Raw genomic sequence first — 23,872 nt, 5'->3', positions numbered from 1 at the left:
CTTCCCAGCCTTGTTTACCTTCGGACCTTGCCTCGCCTTCCAGGACTAAACCTTGCCTTGTTTCACGGATTTTACCAAGTAATTCCACGGATCTTGTTCCTGCTCCTCGTTACCTTGTTGTCTTGAATCAAGCCTTGTGTTCCAAGTATCAAGTTATTTCCTAGCCTTGCTCAAGTTCATGGACTAAAGGACCTTGTCATCTCCCCTCACTTGCTTGGCAAGTGAGTGTTTCGGTTATTGGATTACAACTTTGGACCTTAATATTTCATATTGGACATTGTTTTCTTGGACTAATTTTGACCTTTTCTGAAAGGTCTACTCCTGGACTATTTCATACACTTGCTTTTATTAACTTTATATATTCCTTCAATAAAGATATTAGATAGATTCTGGCCTCTGTGTATGGTTATTGGTGCCTTGCAGCCTGGGTCCTGACAGTTTGACTCCGCCACCATAAGCACCAATTAACCAAGGCCAGAATGTCTACCGGAGCCGTGCCGGGTGGACAGCCACTCAGCTACACCATCAGCAAGGACGAAGTGGACCGCATCCGTGACAGACTCAACGCGCAGGATGGAGAAATAAAAGGGTTGAGGGAGCGCGGAATCCGCCTCCCGGCCATGGCGTTGCCAACCAAGTTTTCTGGAGAAGCCTCCAAGGTCCAAGTATTCCGCCGCCAGTGCCAGGCTTACCTAGAGGCCCGTGCCGCCGAGTTTCCCCAAGAAGACATCAAGGTGGCGTGGGTTTACAGTCTTCTAGACGGGCCAGCGGCCAACTGGGCGACGGCACTGTTCGACCAAGCCTCTCCACACCTAAGATCAGCGCAACACTTCTTGGACCACCTTAAGGAGACCTGGGGAATCGAGGACAATTTGGAGGCAGCCGGCCACAAACTCCGCCGCCTCTTTCAAGGAGACAGACCCATGTCTCAGTACATAGCCGAGTTCCGAGTGCTGGCCCACAACACCGGCTGGAACGATGTAGCCCTCAGAGGACAATTTCGGGAGGGTCTCAACATTGAAATGCTGGAGGAAATCTCCAAGGTGGATCCTCCCCACACTCTTGAAGCACTCATTGATCAATGTTTACGGGCTGAAGTCATGATTGCCAACAGGAAACAGTGGGTACGAGGCCAGAGCGGTAGAGCTGGGGCAAAACCCCCCGCTCCCGCCAGCGTTCAGCCGCGTCCAGTGTGGAGACCCCCACCACCATCCCCATACCCCAGAGGGAGCGAGGAGGTGCCGATGCAGTTGGGCAATGTGCGTCCCAGATTAGATGCCGCCGAGAAGGCCCGCCGCCAACGCCTAAACCTCTGTTGGTATTGCGGGAATGGGGGCCACTTCGCCAGAGAGTGCCCAGCCAAAGGGAAGCCCGCCGCCCGTCTTGCGGCGGCGTCCTCCACGGAGACGAAGGCGTCTGAGGCGATTGGCACACAGCCGGCGGGGGAAGCCAACAACCGGGCGTAGAGAGGCTCGCCAACCCGGTCAAAAAACCCATTCAAGAGCCGCCAACCGGGGTCCTGTTCCTTCTAGTGGTCACCTTATGGTCAGCAAAAAAGGGACCCGTCATGATCCACGCCATGATAGACTCAGGAGCCACCAACAATTTCATTGATAGAGAGTATGCCGACTCTCTGGGATTACAATATCATGACTTCAAGAATGCCCGTGTGGTGCAAGCCATCGATGGCCGCCCTCTCAAGACGGGCCCCGTAAGCCAGTGGTCGGAACCCACCAGGATGTGGATAAGGGAACATATGGAAGAGATTTCCTTCTTTGTTACTGAGGTTCCCCATTTCCCTGTGATTTTGGGAATTCCATGGCTGACACTTCACGACCCAAGCATCTCCTGGTCCAACAGAGAACTGCAGTTTGCTTCAAAGTACTGCCAAAACCATTGCCTCGTAGCCAAGGTCTGCCATGCCACAGACACCGAGCCCATTATCACCTTGCCAAAGAAGTACTCCGAGTATTGGGATGTATTCAATGAAAAAGAAGCCGAAAAATTACCCCCACATAGACCTTATGACTGTGCCATTGACTTGGTGGAGGGGGCCCCGATCCCGCGAGGGCATCTCTACTCCCTGACTGAACCGGAGCAAGAAGCTCTCAGGGAATTCATAGAGACAAACCTTCGCAAGGGATTCATCAGACCCTCTCAATCCCCAGCCGCCTCCCCAGTGATGTTTGTGAAGAAGAAGTCAGGGGACTTACGCTTGGTGGTGGACTACAGAGCATTGAACAATATCACTAAGCGGAACAGCTATCCCCTGCCCTTAATCTCGGATCTACTAGACCGACTTCGAGGAGCCAAGGTCTACACCAAGCTGGACCTACGGGGGGCTTATAACCTAGTTCGCATCAGAGAAGGGGACGAGTGGAAGACCGCCTTCCAGACTAAATTCGGATTATTCGAGTCCCGAGTTATGAATTATGGTTTATGCGGAGCTCCCGCAACGTTCCAGCATTTTGTCAATGACATTTTTCAGGACTATCTAGATCGGTTCTTGATCATCTACCTGGACGATTTTTTGGTGTTTTCTAGATCACAATCAGAACATGAGAACCACGTTAAAATGGTGTTACAACGATTGCGAGATCATGGGCTTTATGCCAAGCTGGAAAAATGCGCTTTTGATCTACAAGAGGTAGATTTCCTGGGGTACCGCATCTCGCCTCTAGGGCTCTCCATGGACCCGGCAAAAGTTTCAGCAGTATTGGAATGGCGAGCGCCAACCAACAAGAAAGAGGTGCAGCGATTCTTGGGGTTCGCGAACTATTACCGCAAGTTCATTCCAGATTTTGCCCGCTGGTCTGACCCAATCACCAGCTGCATCCGTGGGAAACAGCCCTTCCGCTGGACTGATCAAGCAGAGAAAGGGTTCCAGCAACTAAAGAAATTATTCACGTCCCAGCCAATCCTTCAGCATCCAGATCCTGGAACCCTTTTTGTTGTGCAAGCGGACGCCTCTGATGTGGCAATTGGAGCTGTACTCCTACAACCGGTGGGGGATCACCTTCATCCTTGTGCCTTTTATTCTCGTCAACTAACCGCACCAGAGAGAAACTATACCATTTGGGAAAAAGAACTATTAGCCATAAAGGCAGCTTTTGAAACTTGGAGACATTGGCTAGAAGGGGCCAAATTTCCCATTGAAGTCCATACTGATCATCGGAATCTAGAACATCTAAGAACTGCCCGCAAGCTAAATCAGAGGCAACAATGTTGGGCTTTATTCTTTGAACGTTTTAACTTCCAGATTCATTATGTAACCCCAGCCCAAACCAAGCAAGCAGACGCCCTGTCACGTAAACCGGAATACGCTGCAGGACGCAAAGAGACTTTTGAATCCCAACTACTACAACCCGAGAACTTTGCCACGCTCACAGTGGGGAACACCAAATCCACTCTCATTGATTCAACTCCCTCTACTCCAGGGCCCCTCTGTGCTCAAGAAATCAGGGCTAGTCAGCAAGCAGATGCCTGGGCGCAGGACCAACTTCGCCAAGGATTGCACTTTCCCTTTTCGCTTAAGGATGGACTGCTTTGCTATAGAAATCATGTTTATATCCCCCCAGGACCGGGCAGGGAAAAAACACTTCGTCTGTGTCATGACTGCAAGCCAGCAGGGCATTTCGGACTATTTAAAACCATGCATTTGATCCTAAGAGATTTCTGGTGGCCCAAGATCCGCAAGGATGTGGAAAAATATGTCAACACCTGCCCAGTATGCCAGCGCTCCAAGACAAGAAGGGAGAAGCCCTCAGGGCTTTTACACCCCCTTCCTACCCCATCTCGCCCATGGGAAATAATTTCTGCGGATTTTATCACTGACTTACCACCTTCCTGTGAATTTACCACGATCCTAGTGGTGGTGGACCTTTTCACCAAGTTAGCCCATTTCATTCCCTGTGAAGGCCTTCCCACGGCCAAAGAGACTGCAGATCTATTCCTCCAACATGTTTTCAGATTACATGGTTTGCCCAAGAGTTTGGTCACAGACCGTGGATCCCAATTCACCTCTCGTTTCTGGAAGGCACTACAAAAACTATTGGGCATAGACTCTCGTTTATCTTCAGCTCATCATCCCCAAACAGATGGGCAAACGGAGCGCACCAATGCCACTTTGGAACAGTACCTTCGCTGTTATGTAAACTACCAACAGGACAATTGGGCTTCTCTGTTACCACTGTCGGAGTTTGCCTACAACAATGGAGTCCAGGCTTCTACAAAAGAAACGCCGTTCTTTGCAAACTACGGCTTCCATCCACGTTTCTTTCCCCCTGTCATTGAAACTTCAGAAGTTCCCGCAGCAGAGGATTGGCTGCAGGAACTCACAGCGGTGCAACAACTTTTGCTCCAACAACTGGACCAAGCCAAGGAGGACTATAAACGTCACGCGGACAAACATCGCCAGCCGGGCCCCGAAATCAAGGTAGGAGATCGGGTTTTTCTGTCCACTCGCTTTTTGCCCTCCCATCGCCCTTGCCGGAAGTTAGATGCCCGTTTCATTGGCCCCTATCCAGTGGTGGCGCAACTTAACCCCGTGACTTTCAAACTCCAACTTCCACGTTCAATGCGCATTCATCCAGTGTTCCACCGCTCCCTGCTCCTTCCGGCGGATGGTGTGCGCCCTGATGCTGACCGGCCGGCCCCCGTCCCTGTTTTGGTGGATGGGGAGGAAGAATTCGAGGTTCAGGACATTTTGGATTCTCGCTTTCACCGCCGCCGCCTGCAATATCTCATTGACTGGGTGGGTTTTGGCCCTGAGGAATGCTCTTGGGAAGACGCCTCCACAGTCCATGCTCCTGATCTAACCCATCGCTTTCATCAGACCTATCCCGCCAAGCCACGACCTCGCGCCCCGGGGAGAGAGTCCCAGTTTGGGAGGGGGCTTGAGGAGGGGGATAGTGTGATGACTCATGGGCCTTGTAGTCCTGCTCATGACATGGCGATACCTGATGAAGAAGAAAACTTGGGTTTTTTACCTTCCCAGTCAGAACTGGAATCTTCCCAGCCAGATTCTTCCCAGCCAGATCTGGGAACCTTGCACCTGCAAGAGAGTTGTGTTCCAGAAGTATGTCAAACAAACCCTGAGCCTACATCTCCTGTGTTTTCTCGCCATGAGTTTTGTAAACAACAGAGAGGTTTGGAAGCGGCCTCGCGCAGGAGTGCTAGAATAGCTGCTAAGAATTTAGCCAATTAAGCCTGCTTTCCATGAGAATCTTTAAGGAGTCAAACATCTGGTCTCAGAGATTAGCTTTCGTTTCTGGTTCCCAGAGAACTGCTCTCGGCGGGAAAGTTAGACTCTATATAGGTGTTTTACCCGCGAAGTAACTTCGCGGAGTCAATTCGTCAGCCTCCGGAGCGAGTTGTGTCTGGACAACGCGCTCCGTTTCAAGCCTCGTTCCTGTTCAAGCCTTGTCCTTGTTCTCAAGCCTTCGCTCCTGCTTCCCAGCCTTGTTTACCTTCGGACCTTGCCTCGCCTTCCAGGACTAAACCTTGCCTTGTTTCACGGATTTTACCAAGTAATTCCACGGATCTTGTTCCTGCTCCTCGTTACCTTGTTGTCTTGAATCAAGCCTTGTGTTCCAAGTATCAAGTTATTTCCTAGCCTTGCTCAAGTTCATGGACTAAAGGACCTTGTCATCTCCCCTCACTTGCTTGGCAAGTGAGTGTTTCGGTTATTGGATTACAACTTTGGACCTTAATATTTCATATTGGACATTGTTTTCTTGGACTAATTTTGACCTTTTCTGAAAGGTCTACTCCTGGACTATTTCATACACTTGCTTTTATTAACTTTATATATTCCTTCAATAAAGATATTAGATAGATTCTGGCCTCTGTGTATGGTTATTGGTGCCTTGCAGCCTGGGTCCTGACAGGTTTTTGTTTTTCTCTCAGGCAGTAGCTTGAGCATGGGGAATTCAGATCAGAACAACAGCATCAATGATGGTTGGATTACCCCCAGGTGCTCTGCATTTAACAAAAAAAAAACCTGAGTGATCAATCACAACACTCCCATGTATATCTGGTTTGGTCCAAAGTTCTTCAGAAGCATTTCTAACAAGAATTCTGGCCAATACAACATTTCTGCCAATTAGGCAGATACCTAAATTATGACCTACTCAGCATAGGGATGTTCCCCCAACCAATTAATTGCCTCCTCCATACTAGAATAAATATTGCTGACACATTTGACAGCTGATATTAGGAACCTGTAGTTTGTGAAATGCTGCTCTCTACCATATAATGTGTGCTTCTATTAACCCAGAGTCACTCACAACGTCTTTATGGGTAGAAAGTGGTAAAAATACAAGGATTGGGGCAGATGGAATAAGGAAACGTTTGCACCCAATACCACATTCAAAATCACCTTTGGGGTCATCGGGACATTTCAGTAAACTGATCGTTTTTCTCAAAGACCATTGCTTAAATCAGCAGTAACAAATTGTCCCTCCATTCCACCTTCCCTATAATTCTGAAATTAAGAAAGCTTGTGGACAACCAGGCATAGATTTTTGTGTAGAAAAACATGGTTCCATTCATTTCTGTCTCAAAATTATTGGGTTCATGTTACAGTAGAGTCTCACTTATCCAACAATCACTTATCTAATGTTCTGGATTATCCAACACATTTTTGTAGTCAATGTTTTCAATACATCATGATATTTTGTGCTAAATTTGTAAATACAGTAATTACTACATAGCATTACTGCGTATTGAACTACTTTTTCTGTCAAATTTGTTGTATAACATGATGTTTTGGTGCTTAATTTGTAAAACCATAACCTAATTTGATGTGTAATAGGCTTTTCCTTAATCCCTCCTTATTATCCAACATATTCGCTTATCCAACATTCTGCCGGTCCATTTATGTTGGATAAGTGAGACTCTACTGTATCTTCAATTCTAAATTAGCCAGGCTCTAGTTGATGAATGTTGGGTTTCAAGGAAAAACAAAATTGGATCCCACAAGCCTGAATCCTGTCCATTAATGCAGGATAGCAGTGATGCTCAATAATAGGGAACATAAATCATTTAGATTTGGTCTCCTTGAATTCTCATGTCTTCTTGGGGGTCTGATGTGCCATTATTTATTGATTTATTTACTTACCATATTTCTATATCACCTTTCTTTACCCCGAGGGGGACTCAAGGCAGCTTACAAATGGCATTTATACAGTGCCTTAGGCATAAAACACAGACATGAAATAGAATTATAAAAATTAAAACAGACATAAAACATAATTAAAATACATTCCACTATGAGAGACGTCATCCAAAGGCAATGTCTAAAAATCCATTACACAAATACCAGGTTAATATTTATTTATTTTTGCACTGGGCTATTCATCAAAGGCCTGCTCCCAAAGCCAAGTTTTTACTCTCTTCTTAAAGGTTAGGAGGGAAGGGGCTGATCTAATATCACTAGAGAGGGAATTCCACAGCCGGGGGGCCACCACTGAGAAGGCCCTGCCTCTCGCCCCCACCAGTCATGCTTGCGAAGGAAGTGAGATCAAGAGCAGGGCCTCCTCAGACGATCTTAAACTCTGAGGTGGTTCATAGGGGAGATACATTCGGACAAGTAGACTGGTCCAGAACCATTTAGGGCTTTAAAGGCTAAAGCCAGCACTTTGAATTGTGCTCAGTAGCAGACTGGCAGCCAGTGGAGCTGACGTAACAGGGGAGTTATATGCTCCCTGTACACCGCTCCAGTGAGCAACCTGGCTGCCGCCCATTGGACCAACTGAAGCTTCTGATCAGTCTTCAAAGGCAACCTCACATAGAGTGCGTTGCAGTAATCTATACGGGATGTAACCAGAGCATGGACCACCATGGTCAAGTCAGGCTTCCCAAGATATGGGCGCAGCTGGCGCACAAGTTTTAGTTGTGCAAAAGCTCCCCTGGCCACCATTGAAACCTGGGGTTCCAGGCTCAAAATGAGTCCAGGATCACTCCCAAGCTATTATTATTTTTGTTGTATTTATTTACAACCATATTGTTGTAATTTGTTTTGTTTTTTAAGTTACTATAAAAAAATTTCGTGTCAGGAGTGACTTGAGAAACTGCAAGTCGCTTCTGGAGTGAGAGAATTGGCCGTCTGCAAGGACGTTGCCCAGGAGACGCCCGGATGTTTTGATGTTTTACCATCCTTGTGGGAGGCTTCTCTCATGTCCCCGCATGGAGCTGGAGCTGATAGAAGGAGCTCATCCGTGCTCTCCCCGGGTGGGATTCGAACCTGGTAGCTTGCAGATCAGCAGCCCAACCTTCAAGTCTCAAGGCTTTTACCCACTACAGAATGTATGTAAAGATAAAAACGTATGCCAATATTAGCAACCTACTAACATCTACATAATTAGCTATATCTAATATTTTGGCCCAAATCCTTATGACAGAGACACACTTTGGAATTCCCTCTCTAGAAAGTCCAAGGTGGTCCCATCCTGGCTCTCCTCCTGTTGCCTAATTAAAACATTTTTGTGCCATTAGGCTATTACAAAGAGACAAGGGCAGGGCTTTTAATGCTGTGTTTTAAGGTTTATATATACTTGTACCAGGCATGGGCAAACCCTCCTGGGGTGTTTGGACTTCAACTCCCACAATTCCTAACATCCTATCTTGTTAGGAATTGTGGGAGTTGAAGTCCAAAACACCAAGAGGGCCAAAGTTTGCCCATGCCGGATATATACTCACATATAAGTTGACCTCATGTATATATCAAAAGCAGGTTTCAAGGCCAAAATTATGAATTTTGGTATGACTCACGGATAAGTCAAGAGTCATTCTGCTGAGAGGGGAAAGCATCAATGCCACCTCAGGCAGGCAGCGACCCCTGGCCATTGCTCTCAGCCTGTCACCATTTCCCCACCCAGTCATTCGAAAAGGCCAGAAATGACACCATGGTGGAGAGAATAGAGGGGACGGCTACTTCCGTTAGGTTCTCTCAGAATGGACTAAGCTCATGCTTTTTGCCATGTGTCACACATCACCCCATGTGTCAGGAACTCCAGGTTGAATTGACTGTATAAAATACAGAACAAGTCATTAACTATATTCAAATTTACAAGTGAAATATCTCTTATCTGAAAAAGCAAATATACTGGTTCTGTATTTCTATTCTTTTAGGGGATTAGCTATTCAGTATGCATCCTATAATAACAATAACAACCTTCTGTCTAGGAAATTTCCCTAGTGTTCTGGCAAAAACCCAGATAAGAAAGTAGATCTAAATAGTTTCTATAGTCACTGGCAAATAGTACCATGTGAAAGTCAAACTACCTGTTATGTGCAGTCATTATTCTGTTTAGTAACCGAAAGTAACCTCAGAAGCCATGGATACTACTGCATGATTGGAAAAAAGGAGGGTTGCATAATCTTTCCCATTCTGATCACTTTTCTGTTCCAAATCCATCCCAATCTGCTTTTCATTCTGCAAATGAAAATATATGGAGCCCATCTTTCTAATCGCAAGCTGCTGGTCTCCAGCTACAGTCCCTGCTGCATTAGGGTTGTTTGGTTTTTTTACTGAAAAAGTTCACTACTCTGGCAGTTGAGGTATAACAATATATGAAGAACCCTGCTGGATCATACTAAATGCCAACAAAGAGGACATCTAGAAATCATGGGATTTGTAGTTTTATCAGACAAGAACACTCTAGGGCAGGGAAGGCAAGGACCTTGTAAAAATACAACCCCATAGCATTGAGCCATGGCAGTTAAAATGGGATCACACTGCACTAAATTCTACAGTGTAGACATGCACCTCTAGTCCAGCTTCTTCCTTATGGAACTGTCTGACTAAAAGCTTACTGTAGCTTCTGGTAGCACTTGGTTACAATAAGATGCAATGGGAATGAATAAAAAAAACAATGTAAAGCATTACATTTCATTGGCAGATTAATGGTCATTGCTGTGTCTACTATTCTGTTAGGAAGAATGGGCATCTGCCTTAGGAAAAAGGCGGTAAACACTGAGATTATACTGTCGGACAGTGGTTCTCACCCTGTGGGTCTTCAGATGTTTTGGCCTTCAACTCCCAGAAATCCTAACAGCTGGTAAACTGGCTGGGATTTTTGGGAGTTGTAGACCAAAACACCTGGGGACTCACAGGTTGTGAACCACTGTTGTAGGATAAAGACATATGGGGCCAGTGGTCTTCTTATCCTCCCCTAAGGTAGTAGTAGTGTAATAAAGGACACTATCCCCTTATCAGATTCGAAGGCCCAATTGCCCTTTGCATGCAATTGTTGGGAGTGATATTTTGAATTTTCCCTAAAGCAGATATATATTTTGGACGAGACTTGACATATGTATGCAAAGAAACAAGGAGAGATTGCTAGATTGTGTGATGACTCATGGGCCTTGTAGTCCTGTTCCTAGTACTATTGTGGCAGACGAAGAGGAAAACATGGGATTTTTGCCGGTTCAGCCAGAGCCGGAGCCTCTCCACCTGGAGGATGTTTGCCCTCAAGAATTCAGCCAAACAGGCCTTGGGCAGAACTCCCCCCCGTTTTCCCAGGGGGACAATTATACTAGAGATAGAGGAGTCAGAGAGGCTAATCGCCGAAGCCTAAGAATCGCTGCCAAACAACTGACTGATTAGGTCTGCTTCCCTTGGGAAATTCTAAGGAGTCATGCATCTGGACAGAGTTGGGTTTCGCTTCTCGTTCTCTAGGGAAAGAGTTCTGTTGGCGGGAAAACAAGACCCAATATAGGTGTTTGTCACAAGGGAAACTTTGCGGAGTCAATTGTTCAGCTTGAGGAGAGAGATCGTGTGTGGACTTCGTAATCCCTGTTCCCTGCTTCCCGGACCTAGTTTCAAGTCTTGCCTCGTCTCACGTTTTGCCACGGACTTTGCTTCATGCTTCAAGTTTGCCTCGTTTAAGTCTTGGGTCAAGTCAAGAATCAAGTTTATTTCCAGCCTGGTTGTCAAGCTTCAATGGACTATAAAGATCTTGTTATTTCCCCACACTATTGCTTGGCAAAGTGTATGTTTCGGTCAAGTGGATTATAACTTTGAACTCTAATATCTTATATTGGACAATACTTTTCTGGACTATATTTGGCCTTATCTGAAAGGTCTGCTTCTGAACTATATTCTTCACTTGTTTTTATTGATTTCATATATTTCCTTAATAAAGATATTAGATAGATTCTGGCCTCTGTGCAAGGTTATTGGTGCTCTGCAGCCTGGGTCCTGACAGATTGGCACAGATAAAAATAACCTCCCCCACCCGCACCTTTAGCCTCTTCTCTACTTTGGTGAGGTATCTTCAGAAATATAGATGGGAGGATGGTGGAAATGCACTGGGAAAAAAATCAGCAAGGAAGCTGCCAGTTCACCATCACCATTTTGAGAAATATACTGAGGATAGCACTAGTTTGGACAGAAAACGCATAAGTAAGAAATATATTCCAAGTCCTCACAAAAATGTAGGCTTGGAGGTGTATTAATTAAATCATAGTGTGTTGGCAACAGATATTTGCTTCCTTTAACGTTTTGCATTTAAATATCCCTGCCAAATATGATGAGATCTCAGGAGAACTTTTAAAAGAAATTTTAAAAGAGTCATTTACAAACCTACCATGTTTCCCCGAAAATAAGACCTCCCCAAAGAATAAGACCTAGCAGGGGTTTGGGGGGATTGCCAAATATAAGGCCTCCCCTGAAAGTAAGACCTAGCAACTAAGGCTGCAGCAGAGTTCCATTGGGAAGCATGGCTGCAGGGCAGAACCAGCACTCATACACACACCGGAGGGAGGGAGGGAGGGAAAGTGCTTGCTTTCTGTGCCTCCCTGCCTGCCTGCCTTGCCTTGCCTGTCCCCCTACCGAGGCTTGAAAAACCTTCCGTGGCTGCTACTGCGCTGCCATTTCTTCCTTCGGAGACAAGGCCATGCTGACCATGCTCCCTTGCTTCCCAGAGGCTTCTGATTGGCTCCTGGAGCCAGGGCAAGGGAGGGTGGGAGGGAGGGAAGGAAGAGGGCTTTCGTCCTGCTGCTTTTGCTCCTTAAAGGTACAGGACGCATTGGGATTCTCCTCTCATCTTCCTATCCTATGCCATGAAACTGATTATTTTATACTATTATTCTATTGCCATATTATTATCATCATATTCTGTCATGCAGCCAGATCCCAGGGCTGAATTTCCAAGCCCTGAATCTGACTTCATAACATAAACATGCGAGCACCTGGCGGGAGAAGATAAAATGAGCCTGGGAACTCAGGGGTGAAAGTATAAACAATTATAATTGCTGTAGTGTGGGGGGGATAGAAACCTTGGTGGAAATGTGATCCAGAAGGTGGGGTTTGATGATGATATTTGCGTGTGATATTACGTTGCATCAGAAGTGATAAAATTAGATGTATGTAAACATTAGGTCATTCTCGACTTTTCCAAAGTCATGTATTCTTCAATAAAGATTGTGTTTGAGAGCAGCTGTCTTTGATCTGCGTTCAGACTGGTCCTTTGAAGTAAGCCTGACATTAAAGTCGAGAATCCCATTTCTCACCCTCCTGCGGAATTCGCAGTGAAGTGATAATGAGCGAGGAAGAAGATCAAAGCCCAAATGAGGCAGAGAGGCCTTTGCAAGGGGCCCGGCCGAAGAGAGAAGAGACGCTGCAAGCCATAGCTTCCTCTACGGGGTACCCCAAGCCGAACGGCGTGACCCAGAGAATTCCCAGGCTCGGAAGAGGCGTCTCTGCAGCTGCAGAAACCAGTTGGGGATCTGGAGGAAGTATGCCGGAGACCGTGGCCCTGCGGTTATCCATCCTGGAAACTAATTTATCCAGGCTGTCGGAAACCGTGGGGAGATTGGTGCCATTATTGGAAGAGAATCTCCAGAAGGAGGCCAGCCGATATGGCGCCGAGAGAGAACCAAGCAAAGAAGGAGATTGGAGCCAGAGGGGCCAGCGGGCGTCAACGCAGAGCCCCGTGGCGGCAAGGGACGAGGGAGATGAGGAATACTGGCAGGAGCTGCAGTTCCGGGGCGGCATGGCGCGAGAAGTGGAGCGTCAGCGAGCCCTGGGGACCCTGAGGCCGCCGTCTCCAACAGAGCTCCCAACCCCCCGAATGGGCGTCGGGGTGGAAAGGCCACTGGGGCCAGGGATCGGGTCCAGTGGATTCGCAGACGAAGGCGGAGAGGAGCGGGGGGTCCAGGAAGAGGAGGAGGATGTGCCGTACGACGAGGAAAGGCGAGATGAGGGGGCTACAGCTAGGCCAGTATGCGGATGGGCGGAAGAGCCAACAGCGGCGGCAGACTTCCAGGAGCCGCGCAGAATGACCACCGGAGTGGGGCGCGGCGTGTTCCAAGGAGCCACCCGAGGAAACCTGATGCAACCCTTCCCCATGCCGCCCAGACAATATCAAAGGGCTGCAGAATGGATGCCTAGAAGGGAAGATCTCAAGCTGGAATACGGAGGGGAATCAGAGGAACTGAACTTTTTTCTAATTAGCATTAGAGGATACATGGAAGACAACGCACACACATTTCCCTCCGAAGCAAGCAGGGTTCGAGCCATCGGCAACACACTAAAGCGAGGAGCAGCCAGCTGGTATGTGCAATTGCATGCCAGACGCGACCCATGCCTGAGGTCAGTGCCCCGCTTCCTCGCCGCACTGGAGAACCGGTTCAGAGACCGGCTAGAGCAATTGAGGGCTCGAGACCAGCTGAAAGGAATAAAACAGAGGGACAAAACGGTGCCCGAGTACGCAGAGGAATTCCTCCACCTCGCGGAAAGGGTACCGGAGTGGTCTGAAGTAACCAAAGTGGAACTATTTAAAGAGGGACTACGCCCCGAGATTTTCAGCTGGGCAGCGCACAGAGACGACCCCGAGACGCTCCAGGGATGGATTCAACTAGCGGGGCGCGTCGAATCTACCCTGGCACAAGTAAAGCGCTTCAGGAGCAGCAGCGGCCAGCAAAGACCGGTGGCGAGAGGTCGAGGAGAAACGAGGAAGCAAGAAAGACCCGGAGGGAGGCCGGGGATTCCCTCCAGAGGAGACGACAACAAACCTAAACCGGGATGCTTTGTATGTGGGAAGACGGGCCACCGAGCAGCGGAATGCTGGGCCCGGAAGGGGGAGCCGCCAAAAGCCCCAAAGCCCAAGCCAGCAACCGGGAGGCGTGCGGAGGAGGAGGTGCAGGCCCCAGAATCTTCGGAAAGATTGGTGAGTCGGGACAAACGCATGATAGTAGTACCAATTTGCCTCTCGGGGCTAGAAAATCGGGCCACCTGCAAGGCGTTTGTAGACTGCGGGTGTTCTAGGAACATTATAACCCCAGAATTAGCAGGAGCGCTGAAATGCCAGCAGATGGCACTTGACTCCCCAATTGCATTTTCGCAGCTAGATGGATCAGTCGCTGCTGGGGAAGTATCTACAAAGGAATTACGGGGAGTTCCATGCAAAATAGGCAAATGGGGAGGAAGAATATCCTTTGTGATAGCCCCTATTGCCACATACCATGTAATATTGGGGATACCATGGCTCGAACAAGCAAATCCTGAAGTAGATTGGAGAGGAAAAAGCTTAGCATTTAAAGAACAGCAGATGCAATGGGAGATAAGCAAAATTGCAGAAGAGGAGGACGAGGAAGACGAAGCAGGGGAAATAGACCCACAGCTATTGCCACCTGAATACAGAGACTTTGCGGATGTTTTCAATCAGAAAGAGGCCAGTAAATTGCCTCCCAAAAGAAATATAGAAGTAGGGATTGAAATAACCCCAGGAGCAGACTTACCAAAACCAAAAGTGTATCCCATGTCTGTGCAAGAGAAGGAGGAATTGAGAAAATACATTGATAAAAACCTGGCTCGAGGCTTCATTAAGCCATCTAATTCTCCTCTCGGGGCTCCAGTGTTATTTAGGAGAAAGAAAGACAATTCCCTAAGATTGTGCATTGATTATCGAAATTTAAACGCAATTACCAAGGACAATAAATACCCTATGCCCTTAGTCAAGGATTTAATTACCGTATTGAAGAAAGGGAGCATATTTACTAAACTGGATTTAATTGAAGCGTATCATAAATTAAGGATCAAACCGGAGGATACTTGGAAAACCGCATTTTCCTGCGCATTCGGCCATTTTGAATACGAAATTTTGCCTTTCGGGTTAAAAAATGGAAGCGGCTGCTTTATGCAGCTTATAAATGAAATACTACACCCGTTATTGTACAGAGGGGTGTTCATATTCCTTGATGATATCTTGATCATTTCTGAAGATAAGGAAAAGCACGTAAAATTGGTCCGGGAAGTTTTGCAGAGACTAAGAGAAGCAAAGCTGTACGCAAAACTGTCCAAATGTGAATTTAATAAAACTCAAATTGACTTTCTGGGATATCGGATGTCTCCAGAAGGGTTAGCTATGGATCCAGCTAAAGTAGCAGATGTGAAAGAATGGGGAGTGCCTCAAACAAGGAGGCAATTACAATCATTTCTGGGGTTTGCAAATTTTTACAGACCCTTCATAAAAGGCTTTGCACAAATAACCGCACCCCTTACAGAACTTTTAAAAACAAAAGGGAAAGGGGAGACAGCAAAAGTGAAAGCTCCCGGCGCCAAACTGAGTTGGACGCCAGAATGCCAAAAGGCATTCGAGGCCTTAAAAGAATGCTTCACTGAAGGACCCATCCTAAAACACCCTGATATCAGGAGCCCTTTCATAATCCATTGCGATGCCTCAGACTGTGCGTACGGGGCAGTGCTATTGCAAAAGGATCAAAATGGGAACTTAAAACCCTGTGGATATTTGTCACGGAAGTTCAGCGAAACTGAAAAAAGTTGGCCAATATGGGAAAAAGAGGCATTAGCCATATTAAAAGCCTTAGAATGCTGGCGACACTTCCTCGAAGGAAGCGGAATCCCATTCGAAATTTGGTCTGACCATAAGAATCTCCAGTATTTAAAGTCTCCTAGAAAATTGTCCCCCAAACAAATCAGATGGGCGCAATACTTCAGCAGATTCGATTTCCAATTAAAGTTTTTTCAAGGGAAACAGAATGTCTTGGCAGATGCTCTTTCACGCATGCCTCAACACGAAGGCCTAACCACAGCAAAGGAGGGAACAATATTCTCTGACAAACAATGGGGCTTAGCTGTCAGGACAAGAGCACAAACCCAAAAGGAGGACACGGCTTTTGTCGAACTCGGCGGGGAAGATAACTGGGGAAATGAACTAAAACAGTCTTATAAAGGAGATCAATGGATCGCGTCCAACGCGGAAAAGGGGGACCAGAAGGGGGGATTTTGGTTTGTAAACAAGAAACTGTATATCCCAGCAATATTAAGGATTAAGATTCTGCATCGTTTTCACAACAACCAGAGCGCTGGTCATACAGGAATTACCAAAACAACAAAGGCAATAGCAAAACATTGTTGGTGGCCAGGAATGAGGAAGGACATAAAGAATCATGTTGTCCAATGTGATGATTGTGCCAGAAATAAATCAGGAGGAGGGAAGCCTATGGGATTGTTACAGACAGTAGCGGAACCTACCAGGCCTTGGGAATGTGTAGCTATGGACTTTGTGGGAGAACTGCCAGTCAGCAAAGGACATCGTTATATTTGGACAGTATTAGACCTGTTTTCTAAACAGGCCCACTTTATAGCACTGACGAAGCTACCATCGGCTGAGAAACTAGCTGAATTGTACATAAACCATATTTACAAATTACATGGATGTCCAAGTAGAGTAGTCAGTGACAGAGGAGTACAATTCACAGCAAAATTTTGGGAAAAATTCTTGGAAATGCTAGGAGCAGAAAGGAGTTTAAGTTCTGCTTTTCACCCCATGACAAACGGGGCGGTAGAACGTACTCAGCAAACGCTTGGGCAGTTCCTTCGAATGTACTCTAACATGAGACAAAATGACTGGTCTAGGTGGTTGGCGTTTGCGGAACTAGCCTTTAATTCAACTATACATTCAGCAACAAACAAAACCCCCTTTGAAGTAGTTTACGGGTATGAAATACAACCTTTACCCCAATTGCCGAGGTGGACAGAAAATGAAGGAACAGAGGCAGGGAAATGGAAAACGCAAATGATGGAATGTTGGAATCAAGTGACTGCTTCGTTAAAAGAAGCACACAAAAAGTATAAAACGTTCGCAGACAGAAAGAGGGTGGAAGGCGATAAATTAGATAAAGGAGATCTAGTGTGGTTAAGTACCCAAAACATCAAATTGGGGTTACCTTCAAGAAAACTGGGCCCCAAATATATTGGACCATTCAGAATACAGGGTGTTATCAATGAAGTGACTTTCCAATTGGCATTGCCAAAAAGTTTAGGGAAAATACACCCAGTCTTCCATCGCAGCTTGCTGAAAAAATATATGGGGACTTTAGACAAAATGGACCCATAGAGTTATTGTTTGATTTGTTTCAGGACTATGGTGAAAGAAGAACCGAAGAGGAGGACGAAGAAAACGGGGGCGCCATGTCATGCAGCCAGATCCCAGGGCTGAATTTCCAAGCCCTGAATCTGACTTCATAACATAAACATGCGAGCACCTGGCGGGAGAAGATAAAATGAGCCTGGGAACTCAGGGGTGAAAGTATAAACAATTATAATTGCTGTAGTGTGGGGGGGATAGAAACCTTGGTGGAAATGTGATCCAGAAGGTGGGGTTTGATGATGATATTTGCGTGTGATATTACGTTGCATCAGAAGTGATAAAATTAGATGTATGTAAACATTAGGTCATTCTCGACTTTTCCAAAGTCATGTATTCTTCAATAAAGATTGTGTTTGAGAGCAGCTGTCTTTGATCTGCGTTCAGACTGGTCCTTTGAAGTAAGCCTGACAATATTCTGTTACTATTATTATATCCCATTATTATATTATCCTATTAATATATTTTAAATCATTATATTATATTTTTCTATTATTATTATTATATCATTATATTATTATTCTATTATTATTCTATTATATTTTCATATTATTATATTATTATTCTGTTATTATTAAATTCCATTTTATATTACCCTATTAATATATTTTATATCATTATATTCTATACTATTATTCTATTATATTATCATTTTATTATTTTATTATTATTAGCATATTCTGTTATTATTATATTCCATTTTATATTATCCTATTAATATATTTTATATCATTCTATTCCATTCTATTATTCTATTATATTATCCTATTATTATTATATTATTATGCTATTCTGTTATTATATCCCATTATTATATTATCCTATTAATACCATATTATTATCATTTTCTGTTATTATTATATCCTATATTATATTATCTCATTAATATATTGTATATAATTATATTATTATTATATTATCATATTATTATTATAGTATATTATATTATTCATCATTCATGACTACATTGAAACTAGAATAGAGAGAAATCAGCGTGGAAACCTTGTGAAACCTAAATTGCAAGAGATACCATAGATTGTTGTACATGTAAATAATGGTAGTAACAAGAAATTCTTGATAGGATTCATAGTTTGTCTGGTTATGCTGGTTTGTGATGACAACTACTTTACAGTATATAATAAATGTTCATTTTGTTGTTCAACAATAAATGTGAATTCTTCTTCATGGAAAAATAAGACATCCCCTGAAAATAAGACCTAGTGCATCTTTGGGAGCAAAAATTAATATAAGACCCTGTCTTATTTTCGGGGAAACAGGGTACAAATGCACGCCACTGATACTAGAATTATTTTTACCACCATACTTCAAAATGAACAGGAGATTCAAAGTCTAAGTGTTGTTACTGTTTTGGTTTGAAGCTAGTGTCAAGTGAGCTGGTCCAAAACGTTCTAAGCAATTTTTTTTTAAAGAGCCTCATCCAAAATATTAAGTATAAAATAATATGTAAGTACATCTTTGAGTCAATTGTTGTCAATATGTTTGTACACAAATTGTTGTGTGCCATCATATGCTGACATATGGTGACCCTAAGATGAACCTATTGCTGATTTCTCTTGACAAGAATTGTTCAGAAGAGGTTTACCATTGCCTCCTTTGAGGGTATGACATTTGTATAACAAGATGTGTAATGAGTTTAAGACCTCCAAAATTCTGAGAATTCCGGCCCTTGTCCTACTCTTAACAAACCTATATTACAGATTGACTAAAAAAGTGTTAGTCAAAAGTTAGTTTTGCTTTTCTTTAAAGATGCAGGGTGAAAATTGTTTTAAAGTATGGGCCATTTCCAAGTTACTGATAGACTTATTTTTCTGGAATAACATTACTGCCACATGTTGATTGTTTTACTAGGAGAGAGAAATATATTGAGAGCTAAAAGGGTTTACAGACTCAGCAACAGTTTGTGTACAATTAATTGAATTAAGGCCAAAAGTAATCTTTGTCAAATATGTTGCTGGGACAAAATGATCCAAACATAAACAGGATGTGCTGAAAGAGCTGAAAAAGGAGAAAGAAGTGAAAGAGAAAAACAATCCCTATTTGTGGCCAATATATACCATGTTTTGTCTCCATATATGAATTCAAAATTCAAAACCAAAAGTCTTAGACCAGACTGTGCAAGAGAATTGGGACATTTGACTCTCCCGAAGTTTGGGGCTTCATCTCCTCAATGATAAAGGGTTATAGGCTTTTTCTGGAGGGCTAAAAATGCTGCATATACACTCTACAAATAAGCATGCCAAAATCCCTCTTCTTGTGCAGCTGTCATCTAAGCCATAGTGCCCAACTAAACACTGAATAACTACTCCTTGGACAACTTTCATTTGCAGGCTAGTTGGGCCACTGGTTTTCCAACTGGGATCACGTTGAATAGAAAAAAAAATCAAACAGTCAATCAAAATCAAGCAATAATACAAAACATTAGAATCAGTAGTAGTCTGTCTTCAGATATGGTTTTTGAATGCTGTACTGTTAAAAGGAGAAGCAGTGTTTAGTAGTACAATAGAGTCTCACTTATCCAACATAAATAGGCCAGCAGAACGTTGGAAAACCGAATAAGGCGAGATTAAGGAAAAACCCATTAAACATCAAATTACGTTATGATTTTACAAATTAAGCACCAAAACATTGTGTTTTACAACAAATCACCGTGCCACCGAGCCCCATCCCAGAGAGCCTCCCCAGAAGGATACCATGGTCGATGGTATCGAAAGCCGCTGAGATGTCCAAGAGAACCAGCAGGGTCACATTCCCCCGTCCAGCTCCCTGCGGAGGTCATCCACCAAGGCGACCAAAGCCATCTCGGTACTGTGCCCAGGCCTAAAGCCAGACTGCGAGCGGTCCAGAAAATCAGTGTCATCGAGAAACTCCTGGAGCTGCGTGGCAACCACCCGCTCCAGAACCTTGCCCAGGAACGGGAGGTTGGAAATTGGTCTGTAGTTGTTACATACAGATGGGTCCAAGGAGGTCTTTTTTAATAGCGGTTTTACCACCGCCTGCTTAAAGCAGGATGGAACTGTCCCCTGGCCCAAGGAGGCATTTATTATAGCCACAAACTAATCCAACAACCCGTCTTTGGCCAGCTTAACCAGCCAAGAAGGACAAGGATCCAGAGCATAAGTGGTCGCCCTCACAGACCCAAGAATCCCCTCCACGTCACCAGGAAGAACAAGCCGGAAAGAATCCCACAAAATCGGACAGACAGGTACCTCAGTTACCTCCGCTGGAACTACATTTAAGCTGGAGTCCAACTCAAGGTGTATCTGAGCAACTTTGCCTGCAAAATGGTGCGCGAAATCGCTGCACCAAGTTGCCAAGTCATCGGGAAGCCCCTGGGCCTCAGAGGGACGCAGGAGCTCCCCAAAACAATACATCACAATGTATTGAAAACATTGACTACAAAAACCTTGACTATTAAAAAAATGACTACAAATAAAGATAGCATTTCATAAAATTAGCTTACAGTAACAACAGAAGTTACATCCGTACAGCGCCTGCCCTAGGTATTTTTCAAGTGTAGGCGAACAGAATTTTGGCGCCCCCCCCCCCAAACCAATCACTGAAAAATAAACGCGTTGGATAAGCGAAAATGTTGGATAATAAGGAGGGATTAAGGAAAAGCCTATTAAACATCAAATTACATTAAGATTTTACAAATTAAGCACCAAAACATCGTGTTTTACAACAAATCAACAGAAAAAGCAGTTCAATACATGGTAATGTTATGTAGGAATTCCTATATTTGTGAATTTAGCAACAAACATTGAACAGGGATATAGAGCAGTGTGGACTTAGATAACCCAGATAGCCCCCGGTATTTTTTAAAAAACCCTCTAAAATCAGGACAATAAATAAGTAACAACACTCTGAAAACAGGAGAAATCCAGACAGTAAACAATCAGGGACAGCTAACACCTCCCAAAAAAAGATTTTCCCAGGCAAGAAGAAAGCAGGCCTTAAAGCCACATTAAATGCTAATCAAGGTGATTAATTAGAGTTCTTTCTCCCACCCTGGACCTTCTACAGATATATAAACCCCACTTACCTCACAATCTCTGAAGACCCCAAAGACGGGCCCAGCGCAGGCACCGGGAGGCCCAGCGCGGCCACTGGGAGGCCCAGTGCAGGCACTCCAGCAAGTGCTGGGTCACCCGGTGAGTGCTGGGCCGCCGGTGCTCGCCGGAGCGCTGGGCGGAAGGTGGAGGCCTCGTCAGGAAGGCATTCAGCGGTTTCTCTGCTCTGCAAAGCCCCAAACGCCTTCCTGGTGAGAAGGAAGGCACTCGGGGCTTTGTGGAACAGAGAAACACTGCTTCTCTGCTTCCCAAAGCGGCGACCTTGGCTCCTTCCTTGTGGAGGGAGGTGCAGCGGCAGAGGCAGGCCGCAGGAGACAGGAGTTGCCTCAATGGCGCCCCCCAACAAGATGGCACCACAGGCAACTGCCTAGTTGGCCTGGTGGTTGAACCGCCTCTGCATCTGTAGAAAGTTCAGTCCTGTGAATTTTTTTTTTTTAATCTGTGATCTTTGCCTGCCTAGAGAAACAGCTGTGGATTCAGATGGGAGGCAGACTGCATTGGATAGTACAGAATGTTGGATAAGCGAGACTCTACTGTAATGTGTTAAAGTAACAATGCTATAGAGACTAACAAGAGTATATAGTAGACCCTTCGTATATGCTGGTGTTTTGTTCCAGGACCCTCCATGGATACCAAAATTCATGGATGGTCAAGTCCTGTTATATACAATGCTTAGTAAAATTGTGTCCCTTATATAAAATGGAAAAATCAAATCTTGCTTTAGAGATTTTCTTTTTTTCTTTTCTTGTATGTGTGTTGGGGAGGGGGATAATATTTTCTAGCCATGGATGGTTAAATCTGTGACTGTTGAATTTGTGGCTATAGAGGGCTGATCTTTTTGCTTATCTTTTTGCAAAATATATTACAAGTGATAACATTGTAATTTTTGTGCAACAACAAATGTTTGCTCACAGGTTTTTCTATTTTTTTGAAATTGATTGTTTTCCTTTATAAAGAAGACCAGAAAATTAACACATAACATAATGACTGATGATATTTGATGTGCATTTCATTTGTTCAAAACATATTTTCAGGTTTGCAAATTTGCAGTGACCAGGTGCATTTTATCTTGTAATGGCCCTCAGGAGGTGTGAATGAATACTTTCATTGAGATTCTTGAACCCAGCAAACGTCTTTTACATCCTTAATCAGTGGATCAGTAATGACCTGAACTGCCACACACTTTGCCAGTCTCACATTCCATCCAGGGAAACACCATAGTAGATGATACAAAAAGCCAGGAGTTCTAGAGGAGTGTTGTAGAGTAAAAGCAACAATACCTTCTGTGTTGCATCTAGGGTTGGGAGGAGGGTGGAAGTATATATGCACAAGGGCTTCTCTGCTGATGACTGTGGGGGTCCACATGACCCCAGGTTCAACACAACACTTGGTGACTCCAGGGTGCCTCCTCCACAGTGAGCATGTATAAGACCCCTTTGATATTCAATAGCCACACAGTTTCTTCAGTGTGTATGAGTTTCACTATCCCAAAGAAAAGAACTTTGTACTCTCTAGTTTTATGATTGCCAGCAGAGTACATTGCTACACAGAGCACCTTTTGAAGGCAAAGCGGTTGTCTAAACCAGCAGGCAGTGTCTCCTGCAGATGGTCTTACATTTCAAATTTCATTGAAAAACAGTATGTATCTTATTAACATTATTTTTGTTTACTAAAACAGAAAAGAACAATATCACCTGCATATTCATATATTTGCAACTTCTTTGCTAAATCCAGTGGAATAGGTATGCCAAATAAAAGTAATCTAGAAAGTATAGTATAAACAGCAAAGGGCTCCTCTCGTTTAGATTTCTGTTAATCTTATTTTGCCCCAGTTAATATCTTATCCTATTGACTATTGGCCAAACTAGGCACAAGGTGAGATGTGTGTTTGCATCAACTGCGTGTCATTTAAAATGCTAAGAACTACTGCTGGGGAAATAATTACCATCTGAAGTGAAAAGAATTTTAATTATTTCATCCCCCACTAAAACACCTTGATAAAAACTGATCACTTGAATCAATTATTTGCATGAGAAGAAAAACTCCAGGTGCTGCCAATGGGAGCCTTCTTCCCAAATGTTTTGGGAAATGATTTTTGATATGACCACAGCAGGGGAGGAAAAGGGCCTTAATTTGCTAAAGGAATCTGATCCTGGAAGCTAAGGATGGTGAAACCTGGTTAGCACTTGAATAGGTGTCCTGCACTGAATTCCAGATGCTGGAGACAACATTTCAAATAAGGGAACTACCTCTGAGGATTCCTTGCTTAAAAAATGCCTGAAAAATATGTAGGGTCACCATAAGTCAACTCATGCCTTGAAGGCACACAGGCTTAAACAGTTAAGATGCCATTTCCCAGCTGCTGCAGTCATTGCGTCAGTCTCC

General features: G+C 44.5%; 1 long non-coding RNA gene across 1 annotated transcript in view; it reads right to left on the bottom strand.

The window, feature by feature from the left end:
* The window catches only part of LOC134297519 (uncharacterized), an 86,569-nt gene extending 62,925 nt beyond the window's left edge, over positions 1-23,644 (bottom strand). Inside the window, exon 1 of the long non-coding RNA XR_010004289.1 lies at positions 22,768-23,644. This is a non-coding gene — a long non-coding RNA (uncharacterized LOC134297519). The remainder of the gene's footprint in view (positions 1-22,767) is intronic.
* Positions 23,645-23,872: the final 228 nt, after the last annotated feature.

This window comes from Anolis carolinensis, chromosome 3 (genome assembly GCF_035594765.1).
Source record: "Anolis carolinensis isolate JA03-04 chromosome 3, rAnoCar3.1.pri, whole genome shotgun sequence".
Classification (NCBI taxonomy): domain Eukaryota; kingdom Metazoa; phylum Chordata; class Lepidosauria; order Squamata; family Dactyloidae; genus Anolis; species Anolis carolinensis.
Note: the sequence above shows the minus strand (reverse complement) of the source record. Positions and strands in the feature narration are given on the sequence as shown.